Raw genomic sequence first — 24,819 nt, 5'->3', positions numbered from 1 at the left:
AATATATAAGGAGAAAGTCAAGAGGTGGCACGATAGGGGTCTAGTGCTCAAATCAGTTGTGCTGGGGTAACAAGTTCTTTTGTTCAACTCTCGTCTCCGTCTTTTTCCTGGAAAGTTGAAGTCAAGGTGGTCAGGGCCGTTTGTTGTCAAAACTATGTTCCCACATGGAGAGGTGGAGATTTTTGAGAATGATCCGGGCCAAGCATTCAAGGTAAATGGTCAGAGGTTGAAGCATTACTATGGTGACATGGCAAACCGCGAGGTGGTTAGTGCCGTTTTATTGTTCGTTTGATCTCGTGTTTCTACGTCAAGCTAATGACGTAAAGCAAGCACTTCTTGGGAGGTAACCCAATTTTGTTGTACATTAGTAGATAGAGGAAGAAGAAATAAAAGGGAAAAACACAAAAAAAATAAAAAATTGAAAAAATTCGGGGCAAACTACAATAGCACGGTGCGCCCGCGCTGAGGAAGCGGGGCGGCCCCGCCAGTTTTCCAGAGACCAAGTGTGCCCGCGCTGAAACAACAGAAGCACGATACACCCGTGTTGAGGTAGCGCGCGGCCGCGCTGTCCCCCGAATTCTGAAAGTAATAAACAGTTGGGAATAAAGAGAAAATCGGGGACTTCTTTTAAAAATCAATTCCTACCCGAATTTTACTCTTCCACATCCCAAATTTTCCTCTCCAAATCAAACCCATTATTCCCACTATTCCCATAATCAATTCCCACTTCTATTCCAAATCTAATTCTCTTCTCACCTTTTATATATACATACACTTATACACAAACTTCTCCACCACTTTACAAATTCTTAAACACAATTCTCTCTCAAACACTTATCTCTTAATCTCTCTTATTCAATACCAATGGCACCCAAGAGACAAATAACTCAAGTAAGCAGCAGTACCACCGATTCTTCGAGTGCAGGTGGTGTAAGGCCGAGGTTTTCAACTCCCGAGGCTGAAGTGGAGTATACGAGGCTTCTGTTGAAGCCTATAGCCAAGGAGCGTGGTTTTCTGCCATCGGGGAAGGATGGTAGGTTGTTGGAGATAATTTTGGAGATTGGTTGGATTTCTTTTTACGAGGCATCCGCTGATGTGCCCATGAGTGTTGTTCGAGAGTTCTATGCTAATGTGAAGGCGGAGAAGAATGGTTTCACTGTGGTTAGGGGGATGATGGTGGAGTACAGTGCTGAAGCAATAAGGATGCTGATTGATCAGCCCGTGAGGAGGCCCGGTCAGGACACCTGGAACGATAAGACTCCGGAGGACTTTGATTTGGATCTGATTGTTGCTACTCCGTGCATGCTTGATACTCACTGGAAGTTCAAGAGGGGCACGACTGATTATTCTACATTTCCTGCTTCGAGCATGAACAGGTTTACCCGTGCATGGAATGCGTTTATTTGTGCGAACATCATGCCATCTTCTCATGTGCATGATGTGACTGTGGAGCGTGCACAACTATTGTGGGGCATTCTTCAGGGTGATTATGTGGATCTTGGGATGGTTATTTACCAGGGGATCCTGAGATTTTTGCGATATAGTACTACGGGTTCTATACCCTATGCGTCCATTGTGACGAACTTGTGCTTGGCAGTTGGTGTTCGATGGCCAGCATACGAGCAACTCCAGATTCCGAGTGCTCTGACTGACAGCACCACTTTAGCGACGATACAAGAGTGGGATGGAGGCAAGCCTGATTTGAAGACGCTTGGATATTCTTTTGACCATCTGCCTGGTGGGAGGCCAGCTGTTGGGGCAGCTCAGACGAGCATGACTGCTTGGAGATCTCAGTTAGGTGATGAGGCTGGGTCATCGCAGTAGGAGCAGGAGGAGGCAGGAGCTGATGTTGGAGTTGGTATGAGCATGGTGCAGTATAGGCATCAAGCGAGGAGGATGGATGCGATACATGACATCTATAGTAGATTTACACGTGATCTCAACCAGGCGTTGGGGATTGCATTCAGAGCCACAGGTGTTGTCATCCAGTGGCCAGTATTTGGTGAGGACTTCGTGTATCCACCTCCATACACGCCTGACACTCCACCCATTGAGGGTGAGGATCCTGATTCCGAGTAGGTATACCTGATTCCTTACTATTACCTTCACTGAGGATAGTGAAAATTTTAAGTTTGGGGGTAGTAGTTGAAGGAATATATTTTGTGTGAGTCGTATATAGTTTGCATATACATGATAGTTTGGTGCATATAGTTGCATTTTGCCATGTAGTATTTTTTTTATTTTTTGTAGTTTTTATGATAGTTTGTTCATATAGTTCATGTATTTGCAAAATAACATGATCCCTTAGATGATTTTATCGATTGACTTGTGATATTGATGCTAGTGTAGTGATGTCGTATTTAGTGATGTTAAGTCATGTTAAATTAATTTGCATGCTAGAGACACTTATATTTCACTAAGTCTTATAGGTTACTTGAGTGCTAGATCATGATCATGGTTTGTTTATCTGTCGAAGTTTAATCGCTTGTTTATATTTAAAATTTAGGATATTCTCTTAATGATAGAATAACATGGATTTTTAAAAATTGGAGAAAATTGGATTTCATTGCTAGTTATTATGGCTAGGTGTCAAATGGCTAGTAGCCGGATCATATTTATATTTATATGAGTAGTCTAGTAGTCTAGGGACTTTGTGACTAGTGACCTGAGGCTTTTATAGTCTGGGATCCACTAACCTAACGCTCGCTACATGGGTACTATTGTATAAGTCTTTGGTGGACCTCACTCGTTGCATGGTCAAATAATCATATTTTTGTTGTTTTGTTATGAATAAAAGCATGAATCCATATAAAACTCCAAAACAAGAATTAAAGTGTTATAAATTATTTTGAGTCTAGATTTTATTTTATTTATAACCTTGTGATTGCTTTGATGAGTAGTGAGTCATAATTATTGATCTAGTTACGATAGTATATCTATAAGCATTTGCACACACGCACGTCTCCGGTTTATAAGTTGAATTGTAAGGTTTCATTGACCTTTATGCGAATAACTGCATTTGTTGAGATGTTGCTTGTTGATTGGTTTAGTTATTATATGGGGATCATTGCATTCATTTAGTTGCATTCATGCATTTTTATTTCTTATTCTTTGAATCTGTTTATGCTTGAGGACAAGCATCGATTCAAGTTTGGGTGTATGTTGAGTGGCACTTATGACACTTTATAACGCTCCATTAAGCTTTGAATTGATGCTTTTGTACTAAAGTTTTGGGTGTTTTAATATGTTTTCTAATGTTTTTTCATTTCAGGCATTAATCCGGAATTCAGGTGAATTAGCATTATTTTTGTGCTAATATGGTGTTAGGATGGTGTCCAAGGAATAAAGCTCGGGAAGACCAACTCATTGCAGTAAGAAAAGAAAGAAAATGGATTTTTCTCCAGAAGGCCAGCGTGCCCGCGCCCGGACTACAGAGACACAGCGCGGCCGCGCTGATCAAGCTCGCGGCCGCGCCGGGGATTTGGATCTTGATTCTATTGGGCTTCTGACTGGAGGACTTCTACTATGCGTGGGCTGCTATATATACATAAATATAGGACGTTTTTCATAAGGACACGTACTAGAGCTCAAGGAGAAGGCGAAAGAAGACCATTTTAGCACGATTCAACGAAGGCGAAGATCTAGTTTCTACTTGTGATTCTTTGTTCTAAGTTGTTACTTGGATGCTAGTATTCTTATTCGTGAACCTATACTCTTGTTTCATACTTGGTTTATTATTTATTCAGTATAAAGACTACGTTTATTATACCATGCTTTCATCAGAACCCATGTTGATGATGAGTCTGATTAAGGGGTAATCGTTATCGTGGGGTTCTAGCGGATTTATTTATGGATTTCTTTAGTTAATTTGTTTCGATACCTTAGTGTGTGGTGATTGTATGATAACCTAGTATTGGTTGTGCTTATTCGTCTTATAAGAGTCGCGAACTTGTACGATAGCGTGTTCATCTTTAATGAAGCGACAGTGAATTTAAGGATTTAGAACTTGACATGCTAGTATAGGTTCATGTGTTATTGATATGCATGATTCCTAGGTAATTTTACCCATCTTACTTGCCCTGTGTAATCATGATAGATAACTTGTGCATTAAACCATTATGTTGTCAAATTCTATAGACATATAGGGTCTCAATATAATTGGTGTCTATTCGGCTTCTATCTCTTTTATGGATGTCTGGTAGTATGTTATTCGTGCAACGAAAGTTGGCGTTTAGCAGTTTCGTGTTATCTGATTAGTATCATCACCATTGCATGCTAAGGTTAAGAACAATAAGGCTATTGAATGAAGTTTTTAATGAAGTTAGAATCCCATATTTGTGTCATATAATATTCAAATCTCTTTAATCTCTTAGTTTATGTTAGCTAATCGTAGTTATAATCAAAACCCAAATTGTTATCATCTTAGCATTGAATAATAGCCATATCATTGTTGCATAAGTGCATAAATCACAAAGTTAACCTAAACTTGTCCCTATAGGAACGAACTAGAAATAATTATATATTACTTGCGATCGCGTATACTTGCGTGAATATTAGCGAGTGTTTAGCCCTAACATGAAGTAATTTATATTATATTTTTATAGTACGATAGTAACTATAATTTGATCAGTTTGTAAATCCAGCTGATTTTTATTTTTATCTTAACAAGGATCCCCGAAACAGCATTGTGGGGTTGAATGTGGTTATGTGATCATGAGGTACATGAAGGAAATTATTGAGGACAAGGAAATATCTTTTACTTCTAAGGTCTGTAAATTCATTTTTTATTGACTGAATGTGGCATTTTAGATGATTTTTTTTCTAATTTCCCTTTTCGATTTACTCAATTTTTAGTGGGCGACCAAGACTCGCAAGTCTTACACTCTAGAGGAGTTGTACCAGGTTCGCTGTGATGTTATCGACTTCATTCAGGACAAAATGTAGATTGTAAATTTCCTTTCCTCGCTACTGTAAATTCTGGTTTCATAATGTCCTAGATGATCGAACTTGTAAGATGCAAGCTTGATAATGTGTTAGAACTATTCTCGCTTATGTTTGTTGTTGGTTTATTGATATAGATCTTTTGAATTTTCTAATAGATGTTTTAGGTTGTTGGTTGAATCTTGGTTGTTGATTAGATAAAAATTGTTGTTGGTTGAATCTTGGTTGTTGATGGGGTGAAAATTGTTGGTTGATTGGATTGTATGAAAATTATTAGTAGATGTTTTAGTATGATACTTTTCTGGTTAATGCAAAAATAGAGATGCTCAATTTAATCACAATAAAAACAGACATCACATTGTTATTAGAACCGATGTTAAAAACCAAAAATATACATCAGTTTACACATATAAAAGCAATGTCTTAAAATCACAAAGACATCAGTAAAAACAAAATATTCAATGTTAATAAAGGGATATTAGCACATGAAAACATGGAAATAACATCGATTCAAAAATAAACACCGGATATCTATTTATCATATTAACATTGGTTATTTAGAAAACAATCCATGTCTATTGTCAATATTGACATCGGTTACTTAGAAAACAATCAATGTCTATTGTTCAAATTAACATTGGTTCTTTATAAATGACGGATGTCTAATAGGTATGAGACATCGGTTTTTATTTTTAATTGATGTTAATTTTTAAATATTGCTTGTGTGTTATAGTTTTAAATGGAACTAATCCTAATATTACATTTCTAAACTTGACATTACACAATTAGATAACAAGAATGTGAATTAGATATCAGAAATTTTCCAGAAACGATGTGTAATATTACTTAGACATCGGTTTTTAACTGATGCCTATGAGAAAATATCTTTAACATCAGTCGCGAAGATGATAAGTGGCATTTTATACCACTTAGAGCGCTTCATAGCGGCTTGAATTGGTGTCTTGAACTCAAGTATTTTGTGTATTTAACGCCTTTTCTAGTGTTTTTACATTTCAGGGTATAACTTGCTTAGATAGATGTTTATCATCAAATAAAGCATATGGAAGTGCTAGGAATCAGTCCAGGGGAGTTGAGCGAAGAAATACGCAAAGACAGAAGCAAATCAGAGAATTTTCCAGAAGGGTTGCAGGCGTGCCCCTGGAGGTTGCAGGCAGCCGCGCGCTAGCAGACGCCCGCCTGGAGGTTGCAGGCGGCCGCCTGGGGACGAAAAATCAGATTCTGGATTTTATTATTCAAGTGCAATTAGGCTTCTGTTGGCGCTGGTTCTTTTGGGTTATTATATAAGCCTTTTGAGAAGATGTTTTCTCCATGATCGAGATCAAGAGCAAGGGCAAGAAAATTAAGAAGACCATTTTAGCACGCGATAACGAGAAAGAGGAAGCATACATTTATCTTGTGATTCTTTTATTCGTTGTAACAGTGGATGCTATTTTTCTTTATACTTTGAACCTTAATACTCTTGTGACGTACTTTATTATTTATTCAGGATTTTTATTAGCTTTATATTGTTTTGTTATTATCATGCTTTCATATGAACCCATGGTGACGATGAGTTCTATAATGGGCTAATCGTGATCATGGGATCCTAGCGGATTTATTATGGATTTTTTAGTTAATTATTTAATACCTTGGTATGTGGTGATTGTATGATATCTAGTATAGGTTGAGCTTTTCATCTTATATGTCGCGAACATGTAAGATAGCCTGTTAATCTCTAGTGAAGCGACAGTGAATCTTGAGATTTAGAACTTGCCATGCTAGCATAGGTTCATGCATGGTATGCATGATTAATGGGTAACTCTAAGCGTTTTACTTACCCTATGTAATCATAATGAATAACTTGTGCTTAAATCGTTATGTTGTCAAATTCTGTAGATATATAGGGTCTCAACATAATTGATGCCTATTCAACTTCTATCTTAATTGTGGATGTTTGGTAGAATGGTACTCGTGCAACGAAAGTTGGCGTTTATCAGTTTCGTGTTATTCGATTAATATAATCACCGTTACATGCTAAGGTTAATAACAATAACTATTGAATGAAGTAGTAATGAAGTTAGGATCTCATGTGTGTTTAATATTGTTAATTCTAGTGTGTAATTCTCGTAGTTAATACTAGTAAACCAACCTTGATTGTTATTGTCATGGAATTGAAGAATAATCATACATTGGTGAGTAAGTCAATTAAATATAATTAATCAGAGTCTCTGTGGGAACGAACTAGAAATCTTTCTATATTACTTGCGAACGCATATACTTGCGTGATTCATTTAGCGCATGCTTTGTGCCTAACAAGTTTTTGGCGCTGCTGCCTGGGACTCGGTGTTAATATATTTAGTTTATGTACTTGCCATCAGTGGTCGTTAGGATTCAGTGATTAAGACTGGTTACTTACTGCTTTCGGTTGTGTTTCAGGTACTCTAGCGAGCGTTTATGCAAACACATTCTCGTACTCGCAAGAGAAATCTGGATAAAGCAGAGGAAACAGATAAAGCTCTTGACTTTCCGGAGAAGGTAGTTTTTGAAGATTCGGATAAAGAGAGTGAAAAGAAAGAACCTGAAACAATAGGTGATCGTCTAGCTCAAGCTGATCCAGCTCTTATGGACTTTTCTCAGCCTAAAATTGATGCCATTCAGTCAAGCATTATTCATCCGGCTATTGAAGCCAATACTTTTGAAATCAAGTCGGGCACTATTCAGATGGTGCAGAATTCTGTTTCTTTTGGAGGGGCTGCGACTGAAGATCCCAACATGCATATCAGGAACTTTGTCGAGATTTGTGGTACTTTCAAATATAATGGTGTTACTGATGAGGCTATCAAGCTGAGGCTTTTCCCATTTTCTCTGAGGGACAAAGCTAAGGATTGGTTACATTCTTTACCAACTGGGTCCATCACTACTTGGCAAGATCTTGCGCAAAAGTTTCTGCTGAAGTTCTATCCAATGGCCAAGACTGCAGCTATGAGGAGTGCTCTTACTCAATTTGTGCAGCAGCCAGGAGAAACCATGTGCGAGGCTTGGGAGCGCTACAAGGATATATTGAGAAAGTGTCCATATCATGGTATGTCTGAATGGATGGTCATCACTAGTTTCTATCATGGTTTGGGGGTCCAATCTTGACCCATGCTCGATGCAGCTTCTGGAGGCGCCTTATGGACCAAAAGCTATACTGAGGCCTATAATCTCATTGAAACTATGGTTGCAAATGAGTATCAAAACCCGACTCAAAGGATGATGTCTGGGAAGGTAGCAGGTATTCTGGAAGTTGATGCAGCTACAACTATTGCAGCGCAACTCTCGGCGCTGATTATGAAGGTCGATTCGTTAGCCAACTATGGTGTAAATCAAATAGCTAGTGTCTGTGAGCTATGTGCAGGCTCTCATGCTACGGATCAGTGTACACTTGTTACTGAATCTGTTACGACCGGCATTTTGTGTAATATTATTTGTGAACTCTGCATAATATTTGAGTCCATTATAAATATACTTATTGATCGTACATATGTGTGAATGAAATTTGCTGCGTTATAAATTGCTTTACTAAGATTATAAAATTTTCAAAGCGATAGTTTTATTAATTGCTCCTATTTTTGATTTATAAAGAATATTCTTTACCATGGAAAATTATCTTTTAAAAATTATTTCATTCACAAATTTCAAAATTGATCTCATAAAATTTCAAAAAATCCAAGTTATTTTATGGTATCAATTTTAGAATTTTTGAACTTTTATTTTATTTTATAAAAATAGATCTTTGAAAATTAGTTGTTAAGTAATTAGAAAATTACATGAATATCCTTGCATGCAAATACCCTCCCATTCAACTAAAGGGCTAAAAAGACAAATCCAACCCCACTAACTCTTATTTTTCTAGCCAAATTACCTCTTTGTCCTTGCATGCAAAATGACCTAAGTATGTTGGAAGGTTATTCTTGTCAATTCTCATTTCCAATCACTTCTTTTAGTCAATCAAAATCATAAATCCCAAAATACAAGGTGTTGTGATCATTCACCCCACTCCACACTCCACCCTCCCTCCCCTCTCGGCTCCTCCTCCCTCTCGGAAATTTCCATAGTCGAGGCCCCCCATCCCCTTCTTTTCTTCATTCTTTCACTCCAACATTCATCTTATATTCAAGTAATCTTAATCCCTACATGTTGTTCATATATATTTCAAAAAGTTTAAAGTGAAAAGTTTGAGTTTTAATCTTGCATGTCATAGTTTAACTAGAACTCAAAATACAATCTTGATTCTCATGGATTTAAGGTTGTATTGTTGAGGGAACTACAAGAAATGGTGAAATTTCAAGTCAAGAGAGTGAAGCTCTTGTTTTTAATGGCCATTTCCCTTTCATTTCATTCGGCCATGACCATAAGGGAGCCGAATGAATGGTTCTTAGTGGTGTCTTGTTGTTTTGTTCAATTCTTGTATGTTTTGTGATAATGGCATGAATTTTGTACTGTAAACTTGATGAAACCTTTTGCATGATAGGTGAACATTTAGTATTAGTCTATATTAGGCTTGCATGTTGATTTTATGATAAAAATTATTGTGGAAATCATATGGTTTTGACTTGTAAAATTCGAATGCATGCATGCATGTAATCAACTCATGATTTTCGGAAGTTCTAGATCATTTGAATTAATAATTATTAATAGGCTTTAATTTCAGTAGGGTTAAGATATTAATCTTGATTTGTGCTCCTTGATATGTGACGTTAATTCATATATATTTTTAAAGAAGATATAACTTGTTATTTTCAAAAACTTGATGACTTGTAATTAGTGTAGTATGTTAACTTTTGTTTTGCTATGTTGTACCTTAGGTAAGGATGATCTCCACTAAGTCAATATTTAGTGTAGGAGAGTTAGATCAGTAGATCACCTTGGTTAAGGTTTGTTTCCGGTTTTTGGTTGTTGTTGGTTGGGTTTGTCAAGTAAGAATCTTGGTGAAAGGAGAGTATTAGTTTCTGCAGAAAATCAGTTTGGTACCCTGAGGTTTAGAGTGAGATTTGACCTTGTCATCGTTGTGCACTTTGAGGCCCAAGTCACCAGAAGCTAGCACTAGGAGTATACAATAGATTTTAGGTGTTTGTTGGAGGTTTGTAAGATGTTTGGTTAGGTGCACGACTGGAAACACCAAATCTGTCCAACAGGGGACAGTTTTGTTGCGACTTAGAAATAGGAAGTTTTGACCATGTCATAGGTAGGCCCTCATTTGGCCCTATTGGGCCTTAGTTAGAGGGAGTGTCAGAGGAGTTTTTCCAGCCATAGTTCATAGGATTTGAGTTAGAATCATGTATCATAAGTTAGTTCCAATCAGGACCCTTTTCTGCCCAGAAAAACAGGGGAAACGTAGACTTTAAGCTTAGGTCTAGGGAGGCCCAAGCTAGGCCCTTGAGCCACATCAGGTTTGGGAGTTGGATTTTGATCAGAAGAGTCTACTGTAAAATTTTTTAAGGTAAATTTGAAGTGTAAGAGTGTCAATGCACCCAAGAAACCATAGATGTCATTCTGAAATTTACCATAATTAGCACATTCACTTACCACATAGTTTTATAGCACTTAGGAGTGAAGTTTTGGTTGACCACCATAATTTCAAGATAGTATCAAGTTAGTAGAGTGAAAGGCCCAAGTCAGGGTCAATAGGAACTGGATGGTTTAGTAAAGGCACATCGAATTAGGAGGCCAAAATTTGGAGATTTTGTCTAGTTTAGTGACCATGTGACTTAAGTAAGTGGAGTGAGATCATCCAAGCCTAGTGACGCAATATAGTGTGTGTGACATTATTTGGTACTTATAAATGGTATGTGAGCTTATGTGGCTATGTTTACTATTATGATTATAAGGTGATTGTAAATTGTGTGTATTTAGGCCTAAGTGCCATTGTGTTTAAATTTTGGTTTACAAATAGGTTGAGTTGGTAAGAATATATTATAATGAGGTTATTATTATTTGTGTAGGATCTTGAGACGAGGGTAAACTTGCCATTAAGGTCGAGTAAAGCTTCCAGTTACTCCTACCTGCCAGTCAAGTCCAGCCTTTCTCAAGGCAAGTGATTTAACCTGCCTTTTTCGTTTACACTGCAAGTGTGTGATAACTAGTTCATATATATGATGCGAATATTTTTAATTCACCTTGATATACATGAATCAAGTAGTTTCGAATCTATATCCGTAGTATATGAAAATGACATTAACCCTCAAGTATTTATTTCAAGTAGTTTAACTTTACTTGAAGATTGATATGCAAGTAAATCAAAAGTCCTATCATGCTAGTATACCCAAGTATTTGTGATTTTGAACCATCTGCAAAGTTATGCTCAGTAACCTTATCTTAATACCTAAAAGTCAGTTTTCCTCAACGATTATCCATGATTGTTTGATAACCCTATCTTTACCCTAAAGCACGACACTCTGATATACCTTGAGCTGATATTCACTTTCTCTATATACCTATGTCTCATATGGAACTAATAATGCTCACCTTCTCTATATTTCAGTACCTATACCTCATTTGGAACCATTGATTCCCGTCTTCTCTATGTTGTTAAATACCTATATCTTATCTGGAAACATTACCTAGAACCTAGTTTAACTTTGTTCCTTAATACTATCTCATAACCCTGCTAAATTTCACTGTCAAAATCCTTTTAAATAGAAACCTTGCAAATTTTCTTGATAAAGTATAGTTTAGTGGATCTATTTCCAGTACTTCGGAGTTAATCTAAAACCTTGTTTAAGATGTTTACTGCTTAAGTAGTTAATTAGCATTGGCATCAGTTTTTTTTAAATAAAAAGGTTAAAATTTGATTTCCAGTCCCAAAGGGGGACAAATGTTTTCTTAAATTAGTGGATCTGGACTGAGACGCAAGTCCTTTCCTCTCTTAATTAGTAAGCTTAAAAGTTTCCTAGGGATCCCATTAATGTTCTAGAACCCAGCGAGGTTCGGGATTACTTCACGGCTGATCACCGGCTGTAATCCGTAGCGTCATAAAATGATTTTGATAAAGAAATGGTTTTGAATTGTTTTGTTACAAATAAATGATGCCATCACTCAAAAATTTATCTCTTGTTATTGTTGACTCTACCTTCACATTGTTATTTCTTTATCCCGATTTATGTATTGTATTGTATAGCATTTGTTGAGCATTTGGCTCACTAATTGCTTTCACCCTTACCTTTCAGCTAGCAGATATGGTTAGATTCAAGCAGACAACACATAAAACTTGTGATGCCGATGCATATGTCCGAGCTCAAGTAGATTAGTAATTGTTTTGTGTGAGGACTCGATATTAGAAATCAGGTTGTAATAGTTAATAGTGTTGGGCTATTCCAAACCCTAAACTGTAAGATCTTGGATTCGGTTGTATGTACTTTCTTTTGTTAACTGTTGTAATAATTTGTATTGTATATATTGTTAAGTCGGGGCGTGACAGAATCTGTTCAGTATATGAACAATTTTCAGAGATCGCAACAGCCTCTACCCGCTACTTATCATCTTAATAAAAGAAATCATCCCAATTTCAGCTGGAGCAATAATCAGAATGCGGTTTAGCAACCATATCAGCAAGCTGCCAATAAACAGTCATATCCATCTGGATTCCAGCAACCTCAGCAAGCAGCTCATAGGAAATCATATACTCAATAAGGAGGTGCTGCTCTACCTTCTAGTGTTGATATCGAGGAGTTGAAGCTGTTGTGCAAAAGTCAGGTTATTTCTATCAAGACCTTGGAAAATCAAATTGGACAAATAGCCAATGCCTTGCTCAATCGTCAACCTGGCACAACTCCCAGCGATACTGAAGTGCTAGGCAGGAAGGAAGCCAAGGAGCAAGTCAAAGCTGTCACCTTAAGGTTCGGAAAAGTTGTTGATGCTGAGAAAGCAAAAGATGTAGAAGCTGAAGTTGTAGATGAAGAAGGAATGCAAAAGGAGAAAGAGGCGGAACCAAGGAAGACTACTGTTGAACACACTCTGCCTGAGGGTAATACAGGGGAGAAATAGCTCTATCCTCCACCACCTTTCCCTAAGCGATTGCAAAAACAAAAGTTGAACAAGTAATTTGGTAAGTTTCTGGAGGTGTTCAAGAAACTTCACATCAACATACCTTTCACTGAGGATCTTGAGCAAATGCCCAGTTATGCAAAATTCATGAAAGGTATTCTGTCAAGGAAGGTGAAACTGGTTGATCTTCATACCGTTGCTTTAACGGAAGAGTGCAGTGTCGTGCTACAACAAAAGTTACCTCCAAAGCTTAAGGATCCAGGAAGCTTCACCATTCCTTGCACCATTGGCAAGTTGTCCTTTGACAAATGCCTTTGCGATTTGGGAGCAAGCATCAATCTGATGCCGTTCTCTATCTTCAAAAAGCTGAATTTTCCTGATCCGAAGCCCACCCACATGTCTCTACAATTGGCTGATCGTTCGATTACTTACCCACGAGGCATTGTGGAGGATGTGCTAGTAAGGGTGGACAAACTCATCTTTCCTGCAGATTTTATCATTCTGGACTTCGAAGAAGATAAAAGGATTCCCATAATCTTGGGAAGGCCTTTCTTGGCTATAGGCCGTACTTTGATAGATGTGCAAAAAAGGTGAACTCACGATGAGGGTGCAAGATCAAGATGTGACCTTCAATATATTCAATGCGATGAAATTCCCTACGGAAGATGAGGAGTGCTTAAAGGTGGATTTGATCGATTCCGCATTTACTTCAAGACTTGATCATGAGCTAAGGTCTGATGCCTTAGAAAAAGCCTTATTGGGGGGTTTAGACAGTGAAGATGATGAAGGCAATGAGCAGCTATAATATCTAAATGTTTCTTCTTGGAAACGAAAGCTAGACATGCCATTTGAATCTCTTGGAAATACTAATCTCAAGAATGCAGAGGGAAAGCTCAAACCATCTATTGAGGAAGCACCTACTTTGGAGCTTATACCATTACCTGAACATTTGAGGTATGCTTTTTTAGGTGATGCATCTACTTTTCCTGTTATTATTGCATCTGACCTTTCAGGTAGTGAAGAAGATAAGCTCTTGAAGATTCTGAGAGAATTCAAATCGGCCATCGGATGGACTATAGCAGATATAAAAGGGATCATCCCTTCGTACTGCATGCATAAAATTCTGCTAGAGGAAGGTAGCAAGCCGACTGTTTAGCAACAGCGAAGGCTTAATCCTATCATGAAAGAAGTGGTGAAGAAAGAAATTCTAAAATGGCTAGATGCAGGAATCATAAATCCTATTTCCGACAGTTCTTGGGTAAACCTAGTGCAATGTGTACCTAAGAAAGAAGGTATTACTGTGGTAGAAAATGAGAAGAACGAGCTCATCCCCACTCGAACAGTCACAGGTTGGAGGGTATGCATGGACTATAGGAAGTTGAATAAAGCCACGAGGAAGGATCACTTCCCTCTTCCATTTATTGATCAGATGCTTGATAAGTTGGCTGGCCATGAGTATTATTGTCTTCTGGATGGTTATTCGGGCTACAATCAGATTTGCATTGCACTAGAAGATCAAGAGAAGACTACTTTCACTTGTCCATTTGGAATATTTGCTTTTCGCAGAGTTTCTTTTGGTTTATGTGGTGCACCGACCACTTTTCAGAGATGCATGATGGCTATATTCTCTGAGATGATTGGAAATAATGTCGAAGTGTTCATGGACAACTTCTCCGTCTTTGGAATTTCGTATGATGAATACCTGAATAATCTCCGTTTGGTGCTCAAAAGGTGCATTGAGACCAATCTGGTGCTCAATTGGGAAAAATGTCACTTCATGGTGCAACAAGGCTTCATTCTTGGGAATAAAGTCTCTAGTAAGGGTCTTGAGGTGGATAAAGCCAATGTGGGCGTCATTGAAAATCTTCCGCCACCTATTTCTGTGAAAGGGATCCGTAGTTTTATCGGAGTTTCATCAAGGACTTTTCTAAGATATCTAAGCCGTTGTGCAATCTGCTCGAGAAAGATGTGCCTTTCAAATTTGATGATGAATGCTTGGCAGCATTCGAGACTCTCAAGAAGAGTTTAATCACAGCACCAGTTATTACGACACCTGATTGGAGAGAACCTTTTGAGATGATGTGTGATGCAAGTGATTATACAATGGGAGCAGTTCTTGGGCAGGGAAAGAATAATATCTTTCATGTGGTCTACTATGCTAGTAAGATGCTAAATGGAGCCCAACTGAACTACACCACTACTGAGAAAGAGCTCTTGGCTATAGTTTATGGTTTCGAAAAATTTCGATCTTATCTACTTGGGATAAAGGTGACAGTATTCAGTGATCACGCTGCCATCCGCTATTTAGTCTCAATGAAGGATTTGAAGCCTAGACTTATTCGTTGGGTTCTCTTGCTACAGGAATTCGAGTTAGAGATCAAGGATCGAAAGGGTACTAAAAATCAAGTAGCTGACCATCTCTCTAGATTGGAGAATCCCAATTATACTTCACATGATAAGACATTGATCAACGAATCTTTTCCGGATGAGCAGTTGTTCGCAATTCAGGAGGAAGAGCCATGGTTCGCAGATATTGTGAACTATCTTGTCAACAATATAATGCCTCCTAATATGAAGGCGGCTCAAAAGAAGAAGTTTCTGCATGAAGTGAAGTGGTACATGTGGGATGAACCATATTTGTTTAGACAGGGAGCTGACCAGATCATCAGGAGATGTATCCCATTCTGTGAGACGGAGGGGATATTATGAGACTGTCATTCCACAGTTTATGGTGGCCATTATGGTGGTGAAAAGACAGTAGCTCATATTCTTAAATAAGGTTTTTTCTGGCCTACGTTGTTTAAGGATGCACATCAGTTCTTTTTAAGGTGTGATCGTTGCCAAAGAGTTGGGAACCTTTCCAAAAAGGATGAGATGCCTTTAAATGTGATGCTTGAAGTTGAGGTCTTCGATTTTTGGGGAATCGATTTCATGGGACCATTCATCTCATCCTGCAATAATCAGTACATTTTGCTGGCAGTCGATTATGTCTCGAAATGGGTAGAAGTCAAAGCTCTACCGACTAATGATGCAAAGGTAGTGTTGAGTTTTCTTCATAAGCAGATATTCACAAGGTTTGGAACACCACTAGTTATCATAAGTGACGAAGGGTCGCATTTCTGTAATCGTAAGTTCACTTCTATGATGCAACGCTACAATGTGAATCATCGCATCGCTACTGCCTATCATCCGCAAACTAATGGTCAAGCTGAAGTGTCTAATAGAGAGATCAAGCACATTCTAGAGAAAGTAGTTTGTCCGTCAAGGAAAGACCGGTCTTTGAAGCTCGATGAAGCTGTTTGGGCTTATAGAACAGCATATAAGACTCCACTTGGGATGTCCCCGTTTCAAATTATCTATGGTAAGGGATGTCATTTACCTATAGAGCTTGAGCATAAGGCTTATTGGGCATTGAAGAAGTTAAACCTTGATCTAGATGCAGCTGGGAAGAAGCAAATGCTTCAGTTAAATGAACTTGATAAATTTCGACTTCAAGCGTACGAAAACAACAAAATGTACAAGGAAAAGGCAAAAAGGTGGCATGACAGGAAGCTATCGCCTAAGTCAATCGTGCCAGGGCAACAAGTTCTTCTATTCAACTCGTGTCTCCGACTTTTTCCTGGAAAGTTGAAATCAAGGTGGTTTGGACCATTTATCGTCAAAACTGTGTTTCCACATGGAGCGGTGGAGATTTTTGAGAACGATCTGGGCCAAGCATTCAAAGTAAATGGTCAGAGATTGAAGCACTATTATGGGGATACGAAAAACCGTGAGGTGGTTAGTGTCATTTTACTGTCAACTTGATCGCATAACTCCACGTCAAGCTATTAACGTAAAAGAAGCGCTTCTTGGGAGGCAACCCAAGATATGAGACCATAGGACACCTTAGAATATGGTTCTTTATCCAAAAATCCAAAAAAATCAAAAAAATTGTTGCAGGAAAAAAAATATTCAGAAGCCCTGCAGGCGCCCGCCTGACAGGAGAAGGCGTCCGCCTGTTAGCAGGTACCCGCCTGCTAGTTCCAGACGCCCGCCTGCGAACCTGATTTCAGAAAAAAATTTCCAGCCGGAAAAAAAACAAATAAAAAAAACACACAATAAAACAGTTTATATCCCATCAACCCACGAATTCCCCCCATACCAAAACAAACTCTCAACCCCTTATTCTCAGTTTCCATGGCCCCAAAGAGAGCACGAACTGTAGGTAGTAGCAGGACCGTTCCGACTGCTGATTCTTCGAGGAACACTGCTGCGAGACCCCGATTGTTGGATGGGGCTGCGGAGGAAGAATACTCCAAGTTTCTCACTTAACCTATTATGAAGGAGAGGGGGTTATTGCCATCAGGGAGGGATGGTGATTTGTGGACGATGATTGCTGAGAAGGGTTGGATTGCATTCTGTGAGTCGCTTGAGGCGGTTCCGATGAGTATCGTACGCGAGTTCTACGCGAACGCCAAGGCCGAAAAGAATGGGTTTTCTGTTGTTCGTGGGCTTACTGTTGATTATCAGCTCGAGGCTATTCGCCGGGTGATTTCCTAGCGACTGAGGAAACCACAAGAGGAGCTGTGGAATGACAAAGCCCCTGAGGACTTTGATTTGGACTTGATTATAGCTACTCTCTGTCGGCCGGGCACAGTGTGGAAGTTCAAAAGGGGGTCCAACGAGTATCGTAATTTCCCTGCTGTCGCGATGAACATGTATTCTCGTGCTTGGAATACATTCATGTGTACTAATATTCTTCCTTCTGTGCATTCGCATGAAGTTACAATGGAGAGGGCAAGGTTATTATGGGGAACTCTGAATGAGGAGTATTATGTGGACCTTGGTGAGTACATCTACCAAGGGATTTTAAAGTTTTTGAGGGGATCGCAATACTCTATTCTGTATGCCTCTATTGTCACTAAGCTTTGCAAGGCAGTTGGAGTCCAGTTACCTTCGTATGAGCAGCTACAGATGCCGGCTGCTCCTATTGATTCATCGACTATGAACGCGATGCAGGAGTGGACGGGGGGAGAGCCTGAGCCGCATGGTTTGGGGTATCACCTCCCAGGAGGAGTTCCAGCAGTTGGTGCTACCATGGCTAGGCCCAGTCAGGCTCAGAGAGAGGCAGGTTCTTCGAGAGGAGATGGTCCGGGATTTGCTGATGTCCAGTACATGAGGCTTTCAAGAAGGATGGACGCGATGTATGAGTCGCAGAGTCGGTTTGCGGATGAGCTCACCCAAGCACTTGGGACTGCATTTAGAGGTCTTGGAGCTGATATCCAGTGGCCCATTTTTTGTGAGAGTTCTGCTTATACACCTCCTGACACTCCACCCTCTGAGGGTGATGATGATTCGTCTGAGTAGGTATACCCTGTGTTGCTTTCTATTACCTTCACTGGGGACAGTGAAGATTTTATGTTTGGGGGTGGTAGTTAAGGAACATATTTGTGTGTGTGTCATGTAGTTGCATTTTCACGTTAGTTTAGTTCATATAATTGCATATTTTTTCCATACAGTTTTTTTAGGATTTATAGCTTTATTTGTCATGTCATATAGCTCATGCATGTACCATGATCCCTTTATGTTGCTTTACCGATTAATATGTGATATTGATGCGAGTGTAATGATAGTGTTAAAGTGATGTTGAATCTGGTTAGGTTGATATGGATGCTAGAAACACTTGTAATTTCACTAAGTCTTAGAGTATGCTTAAAGGCTAGATTATTGTTATGGTTTGATGATTTTCGAGGTTAATCTATTGCTTATGCTTAGAATGCAGGATATGCTCTTAATGATAAAAGACATGAAAAGATAAAAATTGGAGATAAAAACTGAAATTCATTGCTATTTTTGGTTAGGCGTCAAATGGCTAGTAGCCGACTCGTATTGTATGCGAGTAGTCTAGGGTTGAGCAAGATGGAGCGAAATGCACTTGCTCATAAATTGAAAAGGAGAAAAGAAAAAAGAAGGAAAAAAAGAATATGGTTCAATGCATAATTGATCATGAGTGGGCTCTTTGGTATTCGAGTTATTAAGTTCTTAGGGGACTTTGTGCCTAGTGACCTAAGGCTTTTATAGTCTGGGATCCGCTAACCTAACGCACGCTAACTGGAATTCATTGCTAGTTGTATTTTCTATGTGATGATTTTTAGCCATTTTAGATGATAGAGATAGTTTTCTCTTGTTTCTTACAGTCGACTAACACCATAACATTGAAATTGTAGTTCGAAAATGGCCAAGTCGAGTTATTGTGGTTTCCCGTTTTTAACTTTTGATTTTCTGAATCATATGTAGACTGTTTGTTGTTTAGGATGCTATGAATATATTTAACGTGTTTCAAGCTTTAATTTGATATGTAACCTCGAATTTTGGTTGAGGATTTGTGGAAGTCGGTTTTTCACCGAAAAAGCTCGACTTTTGCCCGGTTTTTGATCGGTTTCCGGGATGGGGAGGCGATGCAAGGCTACTGGGGGCGTAATTGTGATCCTGAGTTGATTTAGGACAGTCCGGTAGCAGTTAGGGGTAGTGTGGGTGAAGTGTGGGGCATGATATGGGGTTGTCGGAAGTCGGCGAGACTCGCCGATTTCTGGGCGTGTTCCCAGTTTCCGGTCGAGTTCGTCCAAACTCCGGTCATCTGCAAAAACGATTCTGCAACTTTCTTTTTATTTTTAAATCAAAAATTCAGTTTTAATTCTAAAAAATCATTTTAATTCCACAAATTAATTTGGTTAATTATTTTAATAATTAACTGAATTATTTTAAATTTCATTTTTTTTCTTTTATTATTTTCAAAAACACAATTTGATTTAATTCTTTATAATTTACTTTAGTTAATTATTTATGAATTTAATTAATTGATTAATTCATTTAATCAATTAATTTTATTTAAAAATAGTTAAATAAAGTATAATTATTTATAATTAAATCAACTAATTCCTAAAAATTACTTTTAGATTGTAAAAATTATATTTAATTATTTAAAAATCAATTAATATCATTATTAATTGATTTAATTGTATTTTATTCGTAATAAATAAATCGTATGTCTGTTTAATACGAAATGAACGTGTATAGATTCAGAAAAACATTCCGCTTTCGATAAAAATACTTTTGAGACCTAAATTCTTTTATATTGAAAGACCGTTTGTTTTGTGAATCATTTTGAGTCGGTATCTGATCGATAAACACCGTTATTGACTTGATTTCAATTCTTAACGTACCGAGACCTATCTTTTGACGATCTGATTTATGTGTTACATGAAATATGTGATTACGTGTTATAGAATAACATGATTACATGTTATGTGATATGCATGCTATCTGTTTATAATTTTCAATACCATGATTAGTAATAAACGACCGGGTAGACGTTAAGACGTATAGTTACGTCGATTGAATTTGGTATCGTCAATTAAGATATTCCTTTTGTATATAGAATCGAGTTGCAAGGAGCGTAGTCCAGTATTAGACAGAGTTAATAGACAGCAGTTATATTCCAAGGTTATAGTGAAAAGTTATCGAGCATACCAGGCAAGTTTTCTGTATTATTCTAATTTCAGAATAGTTTATCACTCTACTTATCAGATTGTTAATAATATGATGCAAGTATTCTCGAACCTCCTTCTGTTATATTGCAAGTACTAATCCCCTATTCTAAGTTCACAATAGTTAAACATTTTTACATATCACTGCAAATCACTCTATACATGGAATATTGAGATGAGATTAGCGAATAACTAATTATTATAGTTATTTCGCCATTAGTTGATGGGAGTACTCCGGACCATGTGAAACGGGAAGTTGAATGGATAAGGATGTCATTGATACAACTCCTTTAATCAAATTGTTTTTTAAATTGGTTATTGTTTAGCGTAAGAGGCTGAGGCACCGGTCCAGCGTGAACTATTATATGAAAGTGTAATATCTTGCAAGGCGAGTATATGCCTTTTTATGGATATCCAATAGGTATTATATGGCTACGGGATACCGATACCTATATTTATGGTATGGCTGCGGAATACCAGTGTTGTTTCATGACTGATCATCAGGAACAACATAGTGCATAATTATGTTTTATTGAAAATGACGCTTAATATTAAAGATTATATTACCTTCTGGTTTTACTCAGATATTGTTATTGTTGCTCAATTATAAGTTATATACTGCTTGCTGAGTATTTCTTTGCTCATACTTGTTTATTATTCTGATCTTTCAGCTAAGCCAGATCAGGCTTGACGTCCAGGTTTCACCAGGAGAGGTGTACTTGTAAATAGTTTGGTGTGTTTCCAGGTAGACTATTTTGGGACGTTTAATTAGCTAGAGGTTTGTAATAAAATTCAGAATAGTTTGTAAAACTAAATAGACTTATGGGTTGTTATAACATTTGGTTTATTTTAGTGTCTGTTTCATACTATAACCTGTGATCGATCCAGTTCCATGCAGGGAGTCATATTTATTATTTTATTCCGCTGTGCCAATTATATTATAGTTTATCGGTTAGTGACCCCCAAATCTAGACCCCCGATTTGGAGGGCGTCACAGGTTCGTATCAGAGCTACAGGTCATTGTAACTGAAACAGGCTTAGGGTTCTCTTAAGTGAGTCATAGGAAGATCACATAAAATTAGCGCGTGTAGTTTAACTCTATAAGAGTTAAGTTTAGGTTATTGGGCTGGTTTGTAGCTAAGTTGTTTAGGTTCCCTATTTTGCGTTTAGCATTAGCCTTTTCTGTCGTTGCCTTGCTATTTGTTGGTTCCCGAGGATAGTAAGAAGTGATGAAAGAGGTTGGAAGGTTGTGCTACAATCCTATCCACCATTTATTGGTTTATTTGTGATTTTGAACAAGAGTTGGAAGGTTTTGATAAATTTTCGTTAATTTTTCTTCGTCTTATTATTCTCGAGATAGTAAGCAGGATTATGTGATAATCATGTCGCATGTGTTAATATGGTAGCAAGTTTATGATATTTTGGAAAAGAGATAATGCATGAGAATTTTGATATGCTAAAATATTGCTACATATTTGACACAATGCTTGAAAGATTATTATATAAATTGCTTGTTTTCTTACCAGAATAATGGCACCAAAGAGGAGTAGTAATTCAGGAGAGGATTGTAGCGAGAGTCATACAGATCCAGCGATTATCCAGATGTTGGGACTGATGCAGCAGCAGGTTGTTGTGCAACACATGCCTGTGCTATAAGAAGACCAAGTCATTTTGACAACCCTAAGTAAGTTGTATGGTAATATATGTTTGCATTGTGTATTGTAACATTTAAGTCTGTAAAATTGTAAATAGATTAGACTAGAGTATTTTCCTGTAAACAGTTTCAAGCCTAAGAATAGACTCTGGAAGAAGATCAAGAATATCATGCCTCAGAGAATGTGTTAAGAAGTTTGTAGTTAAATAATTATGTTTTGGACAAAACATTCTAAGTCAAGAAATCTACAAGTCATAGATTATGTGTTATAAAGAAGTCATTCGAGAACTCTAGAATGACTTATCGAGAAGTCAAGAAAAGCTACTAGAGAACTCAGAGATATCGACAATCCAAATTGAAGGCATGAAGAATGGAGATATCGATAAGTCATTTCTTCACTAGAGAACTCTGAGATATTGACAAGTCAAAATATCATTAGAGATCTCTAAGATATCGATAATTCAATTTGTCACTGGAGAACTCAGAGATATCGATAAGCCAAAAAGAAGACATGAAGATGAGAGATCTCGACAAGCCAAATTCTCTTATAGAGAACTCAGAGACTTCGGTAAGTCAAACCACTATAGGGTAATTAGAGATCTCGATAAGTCATTATACTTATCGAGATGTTGAGTTCTCTATATGAATAACTGGAGATCTCGATGTAAAGTTCAAGTACAGAATGCAGATTAGTTTAATATCCAATTATCAATCAACAAACAAATCAATCACTGATTTGAAAAGTCTACAAAAGCATCTTGAAGAGTACAAGATCAAGGGCCAAGATTAACTGGAAAAGTAAAGTCACAGTAAGGCAAGATTAGCAATGATACATTAAGCCAAAAATAGAGAGATTTGGTTATCCAAAAGTAGGGTTTAATACATGTTATTGCATGCTGTATAAAAACCAATGTTTACTATTCTATAAAGTAAACATTGAATGCTTTATTTTAGTTGTAACAAATAGATCTGAAATTTCTTGTAACTCTCAAGAGAGAAGCTGAGTTTTTAACATACTAAGAACCCAGAAATTTGTAGAAAACACTAGCTTGATTTTAATATAAAATTAAGTGAGTATTGAAAGATAATTGTGTTCATATGCATGTTTTAATTATTCTGTTAAAACACATTATCTCTATAATATAGATTATTTTGTTCACCATTATTAAAAGTTCAAAAAGACCTTAAAATTGTTTAAACCACATTCACTGTTAAGTGGCATTTATATCCACTTATAACGCTTCGTAAAGCTTCAAATCGGTTTTTTGTACTCAAGTTATTTGTGTTTTTGATGTGTTTTGTAGTATTTTTGCATTTCAGGCATAGTTGAAGGAAAGATGAGAACTATCATTATTTTGGTGCTAATTTGGTGTTAGGAAGGTGCCTCAGATTGTTTTCATGTTGATCGCCATCAAAAACCAGCAATAAAACAGAAGCAATTCATTTTTTCCAGAAGGTCAGCACGCCCGCGCTGTGCTAGCGCGCGACCGCGCCATTTGTCAGAGATGCAGCGCGCCCTGTTAGGGCAAAAACACGCGCTAATAATACACGCAAGTATACACATTCTTAAGTAATATAGAATACTTTCTAGTTCGTTCCCACAGAGACTCAGACTAATTATTGTTTAATTAAACTGACGCACCAACGTATGATTACTTCTCAATGTTAAGACACTAACACTTAGAATTGTTGACTAAATATTAACTATAATTAACTACTTAATTAATCACTTAAATAACACTTCAAGTAACAATATTAAAACACTCATGATATCATAACTTCATTACTACTTCCTTCAATAGTTATTGTTATTACCCTTAGCATGCAACAGTGATGATATTAATCGAATAACACGAAACTGATAAAAGCCAACTTTCATTGTACTAATACCATTCTACCAAGCATCCACAATTAAGATAGAAGTTGAATAGGCATCAATTATGTTGAGTTCCTATATGTCTATAGAAATTGACAACATAACGATTTAAGCACAAGTTATTCCTTTTGATTACACAGGGCGAATAAAACTATTAGAGTTACCCACTAATCATGCACATCATACATGAACCTATGCTAGCATGGCAAGTTCTAAATCTCAAGATCCACCGTCGCTTCACAAGAGATTAACACCCTATCTTATAAGTTCGCGACACACATAAGACGAATACGCACAACCAATACTAGATATTATACAATCATCACAAACTAAGGTATTAAACAATTAACTAAAGAATTCCATAGTAAATCCGTTACAACCCCATAATCACGATGAGCCCATAATAGCACTTATCATCATCATGGGTTCATATGAAAACATGATAAACAAACACAAAAGAATAATAACTAAACTAATTATATTAAACCAGAGTACGTCACAAGAATAATTAGGTTCAAAGCAAGAAAACTAGCATCCAACGTTACAACGAAATAAGAATCACAAGAAAATATGCTTCCTCTTCGTTGCTGTGTGCTAAAACGGTCTTCTTCCTTATATCCTTCGCTCCTTGCTTAATACCACGATCCCCCCTTGTGAAAACGTCTCCAAATCTACTTATATAATAGTCCCATAAAACTCAGATTACATAGAAGTTGGAAGCCAAACAGAAGTAGAAGTCTTAAAATAATTATTTAATTTCCCGACCCTGCGCGGCCGCTCAGCATAGCTGAGTGGGC

General features: G+C 37.5%; 1 non-coding gene across 1 annotated transcript; it reads right to left on the bottom strand.

Annotated features, from left to right (window-relative positions):
- Positions 1 to 7,920: 7,920 nt before the first annotated feature.
- Positions 7,921 to 8,027, bottom strand: LOC141679978 (small nucleolar RNA R71). The gene has a single exon (XR_012558219.1). It is a non-coding gene; the product is annotated as a small nucleolar RNA R71 (small nucleolar RNA).
- Between the last annotated feature and the right edge of the window lie 16,792 nt (positions 8,028 to 24,819).

Source organism: Apium graveolens, chromosome 1 (assembly GCF_009905375.1).
Source record: "Apium graveolens cultivar Ventura chromosome 1, ASM990537v1, whole genome shotgun sequence".
Classification (NCBI taxonomy): Eukaryota; Viridiplantae; Streptophyta; class Magnoliopsida; order Apiales; family Apiaceae; genus Apium; species Apium graveolens.
This window is presented reverse-complemented; position numbering and strand designations above follow the sequence as displayed.